Source organism: Talpa europaea, assembly GCF_964194135.1.
Source record: "Talpa europaea genome assembly, chromosome: 1".
Taxonomy (NCBI): domain Eukaryota; kingdom Metazoa; phylum Chordata; class Mammalia; order Eulipotyphla; family Talpidae; genus Talpa; species Talpa europaea.
Window position 1 is genome coordinate 92,652,081 of NC_140073.1, and position 8,975 is coordinate 92,661,055.

An 8,975-nucleotide genomic window follows, 5' to 3' on the forward strand; every position below is an offset into this window, starting at 1 on the left:
AATTACATCATTGACTCATTTAAAGATGATTGAATATGGCCAGAGCAAAATGGCAAAGTCAGCAGAATCTCTTTTTGGCAGTTTTTCCCCTCTCGTTCTCCAATCTTCTTTCACTACTCCACACCCTAAAGATTCAGTCCTTTTTAGGAATTCTCTGATTCCTAAAAGACCCAACTCTGTCATCCTCATTCATCTGACAGAGCAGTGGAGCTAAAATGACCTTTCCCTACACTATATCCCTCCATGTCCAATAATTTTCCATTTCCTAAGTTGATAGATCACATTAGACATTTTGAAGAAAGCAAATTGATTTAATTCAGTCCGAAGCCTACTTCATTGATGGTCCAGTTAACTTAGCTGGGTTTTGTTTTGTTTTGCTTTTTTAAGCAAGAAGATTTTAGCCCAATACATAATGGATTTTTCTCACTTTTCCTACTTTGCGGTAGACATATTTAAGTAAGAGAATTTTAAGTCATGTGGCCCAACGAGAGGATGCCAAATGTTCCCACATTCTCTAGGCTTCAGGGATCAGTCATTTAGTTAATAGCAACTGACATGGAATTTTTCCTTTCCTGTACTGCCAAGGGTTGTCAGCTTTCTTCCCTTTGTATTTTTGCAAATCCTAAGGAATGGTGACAGTTTAGGCAAATCCACCTATTTGTTAGATCCTCCTCTGATCTGCTGCTCTGAACACCTTTGCTGACTACCTCTTTCTATATCATAACCCGATCTGGGTTGCTGCTGTTCTGGGTTGCTGCTATTCTGTCTTATATGACCAGACACTAAATAACACCTTGATATCCTCCTTGAATTTTCCAAAGCACAACAAACAACAGGTTATGTTATTTACAGAATGTCATTAAAGTTCAGTACTATCATAAATAAACTGCAATGCAAAAGAAGAATGCAACACTCAAAATCCAAAATTACTACTCGTGGAATCCAACCCTATGTCCTTTACTAAAAGATTTCTTAGCTCTTTTCACCTTCCATCTAATTCTATCCTCTGACTCATCCTGCCATTGTATCCTAGGATTCAGATCATCTACTCATTCTATAGGAATTATAGAAACCAACCAGTGAGATAGCTGTAAAAGTCTCCCCCCCAGCTGGTTCCAGTGGACTGTGAGGGAGAAGGACAATATGAGTCAAACACAAGAGAAACTGACTTTTGCCATCTCTGTCTAGCCTAGCGTCCCTACTAAAACTCCTCTGGGAAGGACCAGGAATGTTCTTTCATTTCCTTTTACCAACACTACACCTGGCGTATAATAAGCACTTAGTAAATGAACAATGAACAAATTAAGTACTTGCTGAATGAACAAATAAGAGAAGGAATGTTCACTCACCTCTGGACAAACCCTCTGACAATTTTAACTTGAGAAAGGATCTTTTTCTCAATTGAATGAATTTCAGAAATAGATCCTGGAAGATTTCTATTTTTCTGAATCATATTTCATCCTGAGAAAAATATACCTTCCAAAGACATCGTTGGAGGCTTACACTCAGTGAGTTAAGGAGCAAGAGCCAGGCGCAGTACCAGGGGTATCTATTCTAAGCTTTGGTCACTGGTCCACATCTCCCCACAATCAGATATCAATATTGGGTTGAATGGAATTAAGGCTACAAGAGAATGAAGGAAGAACACACAAAGAAGGAAGGGGTACTGTGGACTGCGGTGGAGGACTATTGTGTGACTTGGTTGTGAGTGTGGTGTGGGGACATGGACCTGAGGAGGTGTGACCCTGTGCCTCCAAATCACACACACAGTGTTGTAAACTAATATTACCTTAATACAAAGACAAAAAAAAAAAAAAAACCCTGACATTTAAAAAATTAAGCAAAGAAAAAAACAAAACAAAATTGGGTTGACCTTGTGTGACTATGAATGAGCTATAATTCACTTGATTAGTATTCTAAAGATTAACAGCCCTCTTGTCCTCTCAATCATTTCACTAAGTACCCTGGGTAAATAAAAGTGGTGATGGAATTCCAAAGTGGGCTTTGGAATCAGGCAGATCTACTCAATTTCTGACCTGATCCTTGACTTGGACTAAAGTGGATTTGGATAAATTAAGGAAGCTCTCAACTTATCTGAGTATCTCTTTGTCATCTGTGGAATAGGAGTTGCCAAGGAAGGTTGCATGGGGACCACTTTTTAAGATTACTCATTGTATGCCTAAATAATGAATTTCTATTTTATGCTAAATGTAAATGGATATTGATGAAGAAGGGGACATACTGCTTGGGTTTGTGTTTTTTAAAGAACACTCTATAGAAGTAATGAATTGGCAAAAGTGGAAGTTGGGAAGCAAGTATAGGTGATTGATAATCATGATAAGAGCAGGGGAGATGGGAAAAAAAATGAAAAGACTCAAGATAACTTATGGAGGAATAAGAGTCAGGAGTTGGTGAAGTTATAGATATGGAAAGTGAAGAACAAATGACTCCAGATGATCAGACAGGTACTCATTTTCTTTCATCTTGCAAATATGTCTATTCTTAAGTTGAAATTTCTATAACTATATGCCTCCTATGCATGCATCCTACTCTCTTTGCATTATGCTTGAAGACATGCTTAAGGTTTCTGACTTGCCAACTAAGTGTCCTTTTTTTCATTTTGGAAAGCCAAGAGTAGGAACAGGTTTCAGCAGGGCTTGGGAGAAGAATCAAGAGACCCATCTTGATTTGTGAGCACTGAGTTTCTTGAGAGTCACCTAAGTGTTCATAGGAGCAGCTGGACCTTAAAGGAGAGAACTGGGATAAATATTATGGACTTTCACCAGTTTCAAAATTTTATTACTATATTATGAAGAAAATCAGATAGAAAATAATAAACACATCTTCTGAAACAGACAAATTTAGGACATTAAACATGTTCATAAAACATGAATTTTTTATAGTCTGTTCCTGGTTTCCACTGAAATTTCAAAAGTCTGATGGTAACCAGAAGGCCTATGGGGTTTTAACTATATGTAACATCCTGAGGTTCTGACAGCAAATACATATAAGGATCATTTTTTAAAATCATGATTGGCTTAGATTTCATTATCTTTCCTAATCTTTCACAAAACCACAACACAACTGCTTGTGTGAGTGTGTTCTTGAAGTGGTTAGATACCATAGAGACCAGATCACAGCCTTTATCCCTTCTAAAATTTTGGAAAACATAATGAGAGAGGACATTCAACATTTTGAGACCTAGAGGATGTGGCAAGTTACTAAGTTCCTTTGATAATTTAGTTCATGCTAGTTATCGATCACTGGCAGCACATCTGCAAATGAATCTCCAAAATTCACACCTACTTTTTTTGGACTTAGAGTTATGAGTTATACCAGTGTAGAACTGTAATTATCCAGATAATCAAAACAAAAAATTACCATATGAATGAATCAGATAACCAGGCATTTCCCCTGAAATTAACTAAATCATTATCTAGTATTTTGATTATATATTGCTCAACATCACTGATCTCTTTAAGATGAACAAATCTAAGATGGTAAAATAAAAACAAAAGTAAAAATCGGTAGTTTTGTGTTCACACATACAACTCTTTTATTACTGACATGCAAATGCAGCAAATATGGGATGCTGTTTCCTATAAAGAATGGTTAGGAAATAAAATCCCTGCTAGGAATCTTTTGATGAAGAAATGTTTAGAAACAGATCTGCCACCCACTGAACAGAGTACACTTCAAATCTGCAGGTTATTATAATTATTTCAGAATGGTTGACAGCAAACTGCATGAGAGTCAAACATAACACTTAAACTGCCTCCAGCTTAATCATGTTGTGAACCACTCAGTGATTTCTGCGGGACTAAGAGAATCATTTCTGGCCCACCACAGTCGGGTTTATATCAAGTCACTGGGGATATAAAAAAAATATTTCTGAGACTTCTCTATCTCAATAAATTACACAAATTATTTGTCGAGAGCAAGTTTGATTTATTAGACAAAGACTCCCAGGGGAGCAACCAAAAACCACTGATAGAAAATGCCCGTAGACTGAGGGCACACATTCAACAGCAAGACCCACAGGACGCATGTGCAGCTGTTTCCTTATGCACACGCATGTTGTGTGCACATTTTAAAATGTCAGTCTCTTTTAGAGAACAAGGGCAAAATGTTGTAGATACTCAGAGCTCAGAATGAATAAGGACTTGCAAGGCTAAAGTGATGATAGCATTAAAGAGGTAATCAACATTGATACTTTAAATAGCTAATGAAGTTCGAAGAGCTAGCCATAAACTAAAAGCAGCCGAACGATCCAGATTCAGCTTATTGATGGGAGAAAGATGAACAAGCTGTCATTTGACAGCCACACAGAAAGTCAGCACAGTGTGGAGAGAGTTGAGCTAGTGAGCCTTAAGCAAGTTTGCTGGGTAGTGATTCCAGCTTACCCATCCTTAACTGTGCAGCTGTGGGCAAACCAAAGCAACACTCTCCCTTAGATTCCTAGTTCATAAAATAAGAGTGATCATGGGAACTTTCTCATGAGATTCTCTTGAGAATAAGTGAGATTAACTGAGCTAATTCTTGTAAGGCACTTAAGACAATGTTCAAGTCAGTAGGTAGGTCCTTAATAAATACTGGATATTGTATTTGAAGACGATTAAAACAATTAGCTCCATAATAAGGTTTCCCCTAGCCATTATTCTCATGGGCTTTTTTCATGTTTTACTGAAAGCAAGAAGAAATTTATAAAAGTTTGTCCATGTCCTCACTTGAATTTCTACTGAAAAGCAAGGGCGAATGGATATCCTGAGAGAGTCTTATTCCTTCTCTCAGTTAATTGATTTAGAAGGGAATCAGTGGTTGTGTCTTTGCTATCTCAATTTGGAAGTAACATTCTAGAGATACACAATTTTTTTTTGAAATTTTTACGTCATTTTTCATATTTAAACAATATTTGCTTCCCCCCACCCCTCAGGGGTAGTCCCCATAGAGTTCCCTTCACCAATGCACCCGTGCACCATCACCTCAGTCCCCTGTGCTCCTCCCTCCCTCCCTGTGATTCCTCTCTCTCCTCCTCCCCTGCAGGATGTCTCTGATTTGTCATTGTCTGTTTTTGCTTTGTTGTGTTTTGTACAGTTACTATTTTCTTACACTGATGATTTATTTGGTTCCCCTATATTCCTGCTATAAGTGAAACCACCCGATATTTTTCTTTGTCCTTCTGGCTTATTTCACTGAGCATAATTCCTTCTAGTTCCATCCATGTTGCTGCAAATGGCATGAGTTTATCTTTTTTGATTGCTGAATAATATTCCATTATGTATACATGCCACATCTTCTTGATCCAGTCATCTACTTTTGGGCATTTAGGTTGTTTCCAGGTTTTACCTATTGTAAATAGTGCTGCAATAAACATAGGGGTACAGGTGTTCCTTTGAATCAATGTTTTTGTGTCCTTTCTGTAGATCCCTAGTAGTGGAATTGCTGAGTCATATGGTAGCTCCATTTTTAGTAGACTGAGTAACCTCTAGACAGCTTTCCATAGTGGTTGGACCAGTTTGCACTCCCACCAGCAAGGTAGGAGAGTTCCTTTTTCACCACATCCTCACCAACATTTGTTTTTTGTTTTTTTTTTTTTGATATGTGCCATTCTTATTGGTGTACTGTGGTATCTCAATGTAGTTTTCATTTGCATTTCCCTGATTATAAGGGATGTTGAACATTTTTTCATATGCCTATTGGCCATTTGCATTTTCTCTTTGGAGAAATGTCTTTTAAGTTCTTCTGCCAGAGACACACAAATTTTAATAAACAAGTATTTTTACAAATCATGTTCTAGGCTACGTGTGGGGGTGGAAAGTGCAATAAAACTAGTTCCCTGCCCTCAGGTTCTTAACAATAAATCATGTGGCAATCTTGGGAGACCTAAGCAGAGTAGGTGGGTAAGGAGAAGTGGCAGAAGTGCCAGGCTGCCTGTCTGACGCAGAGTACACACTCAATAATTAAAGGTCTCTTTCCAGTTTCATTTCCACAATAAGCATAGGCTAACCAGAACATACTCTGAATTATCTAGTACTTCGCAGTTGGAACATAAAAAAGCAAACCAGACCTATCGAGTCCAGGTAACCCAACTTTTCAAAGATTTTAGTTAATCTACTTCACATCTAGAAATAATTATATAAGTACCTATTTTTACAAAACAGGAAGAAATCCCCAGAGGATTTTTTGCTTTTATGACAAAGGTCAAAAAGTAAAACTAACATGCAGCAAGTGTTTTGCTGCAGCTTTAATAGAGGCAGCTGCAGGTGTCAGCAGAAGAGTGGCATCTCCAATTCCTTTCCTGAAACTACTTCATAGAAGCAGCATATGTACCCTAACATTCCCAGTTATTATATGTTATGTTATTTTAGGTTTTATGTGTTATTTGTGTTTTGTTAGGTAATTTTAGAGGCATGAGAAGCTTCAAATTTTTTCCACATATATTCATAGTAATTGCTTCTTTGCTTTACTCCATTTCAGCTTACGGAATGTTTCATAGGAACACTTTACTTTCATATAGTGGGGGGAACCTGTATTCATTCTAATTTTCGGACCCCATTTACTTACAGTTTCCATGAATTTGAAAAAAATACCATTTTCCATTGTATTAAAGACTTCCTTTGATGGTTCCCAACATAGAGAGGAAATGAGATGCATCTATGACCTATTATGTCATTTAATGTCTATTTTCTGCCTGTATAAGGTTGTCCCCCTTAGAACAATTGCCTAGTTACAACCACTTGATGTCTTAATGTTTCCTCCACTAACTTTAAAAATGTAAACAATGACAGCTAGATTTTGTGATTAAAAATTTTTACTAATATGAGTAATGAATCTAATTCTTATTATGGATTATGAGTCATGGAAAATGCTACAAATTTCTACAAACCAGAAAACAAAATCTAAAAATATAAGTAGAAATCAAATTGTATAAAGTGTTTTTGTTGTCTCAATTTGGAGTTATCATCCAATTTTATCAGAATATTAAGTTTTCTTTTCATGATCATTTGTTCATTTCAAGATATGTTCATTTCAGGATGTTTGCTGTGATGAAGATCAAAACCAAAACTACACACTTAGAATTTTCTCAACAAAGAGCATTTCAAAGTATAATTTGGACAAGAAGTAAATAAATATTGATTACTGGAAGGAAATAATTTTTCTCTTCTAACATTGTATATGCATGAACATTTAGTACTTTAAATTATAGCTATTGAACTAAATTAATATTCTGCCATGTAAAATTCTTAAAAAAACATATATTTATTTTTAGAAAGCAGCTTCATCACCTGTATCAAAACCATCATACCTGATTTCTACTTTTTTATCCAATGTCAGAGTCCTTCTTATAATTTTTAACATTTTATAATTCATTGCTTCATTAATTCAACTGATATGTTTGTTCAGTGTCTACTCTGTGCCAAGCACTATAAAAGAGTCAAAGTTGCAGGGAAAGTATGTAACAGATTAAATCTCTGTCACTCTGAAGCTCATAGCATGTAAGTCCCAAAACACTACTCAAAATTCCATGAGAAACACCAAGATTCTTCTGTATCCAAAGCTAGTAAAGAAAGTCAGGATAAAAGCATTGACAAACATTCCATTTACTCTTATAACAATATCCTAGAAGGAAAAGTGATTCTTAATAGAAATATTCTTTATCAAAAACTTATTATGTATTAGGTCAGGGGCTAAACATTTAACATGCTATTTAGCCTCTTCCAAATCTGATGAATTACACCATAATTATACCAAATTACACATAAGGAAATATGTTCTGTCCACAGTTCTTCAATGATAGAGTAAGGATTTCAATGCCATGTTCAAAAAATTCTGGTTGCTGCAAGAGATTATTGTAGGAAATTGATAGGAATAAATTGGTAGGAAATTAAAAAAGGCTATTTACATTAAGGGGGGGTATGTGTTATTGAAAAAAAAAAGTAAAGGTTCAGAATTTTTCTACTAGTAAGCTAGCCATAAGGCTGTAGAATTAGCATTTGCTTGAGAACTAAGGGTGGCACAATGCAATTTTATAAATACTTATGACTTTAATCCTTAACACATGTGAAGTTGGGTGGCCCAAAGAGAAAGCATTGTTCAAGAGGATGCAACATTCCAAAGCTCTGTTTCACCTTGGTATTCACCATTCCATTACCTTATTTCATGGCTTGTTTTGAGTCATTCAAAATCATCTCATTAGAGAGTTTTATTCTCAGTCTTTCTCCCAGCAACTCCCATCCCATATAGGTGGTTGATACCTTGTCACTGCCTAAGGAGAGAAATGAATGATAGACTTGTTCTTTTCAAGCCTTGAAGCAGAATGCCACACAAGGAGGCCAGTAGCACAGAGGGCCCAGGACACTTGTAGAAGAAGCAGCAGGGGCTCCAGGAGTCGGCAACAGCTGGATTCCACTCAGGGACTGTGTCTTCAGGATGTCTGGATACCCACGTCATGGTGGATTGCACTTAGGACAGAGTTCTATTTTTGTCTATTTTGAATACCTTTCATAGTTTCCTGATAAAATCAACCAATATTGCATGTAATTTGAAAACAAAATAAAAACAAAAAACTTTCTAATTCATCCTGAAAGAAGGAAGCTATGTGCATCAAAAACAAATACAAACCCAGGAGTCCTGGAGTGATACAAACACCAGAGTTGGCTTTTATGTTAAGGACTGAAACAGAGAGATTTGATGATCCCAATCTGATATCTGATGGCTACATAGGACTCAAAGATCAAGAGATAAGACTTAAGGTAGAAAATTTTCTGCAAGTCTCCTAGATTTTTGCTGTTGATTTTGAGAGTTTCTCAAGGGCTGTTCTTTTACTCCACCCCCTCCAAAAAAGAAAAAATAGAACTACAATCAGATGACAAAGAGGAGAGTGTTAACAATAGTGACTGTGGGTCTGAGACTTGCTTTTCCCTACCTCTCATTGACATGATAAAAAGAACCTCTGAGCACTGTCCGTGTTTCTC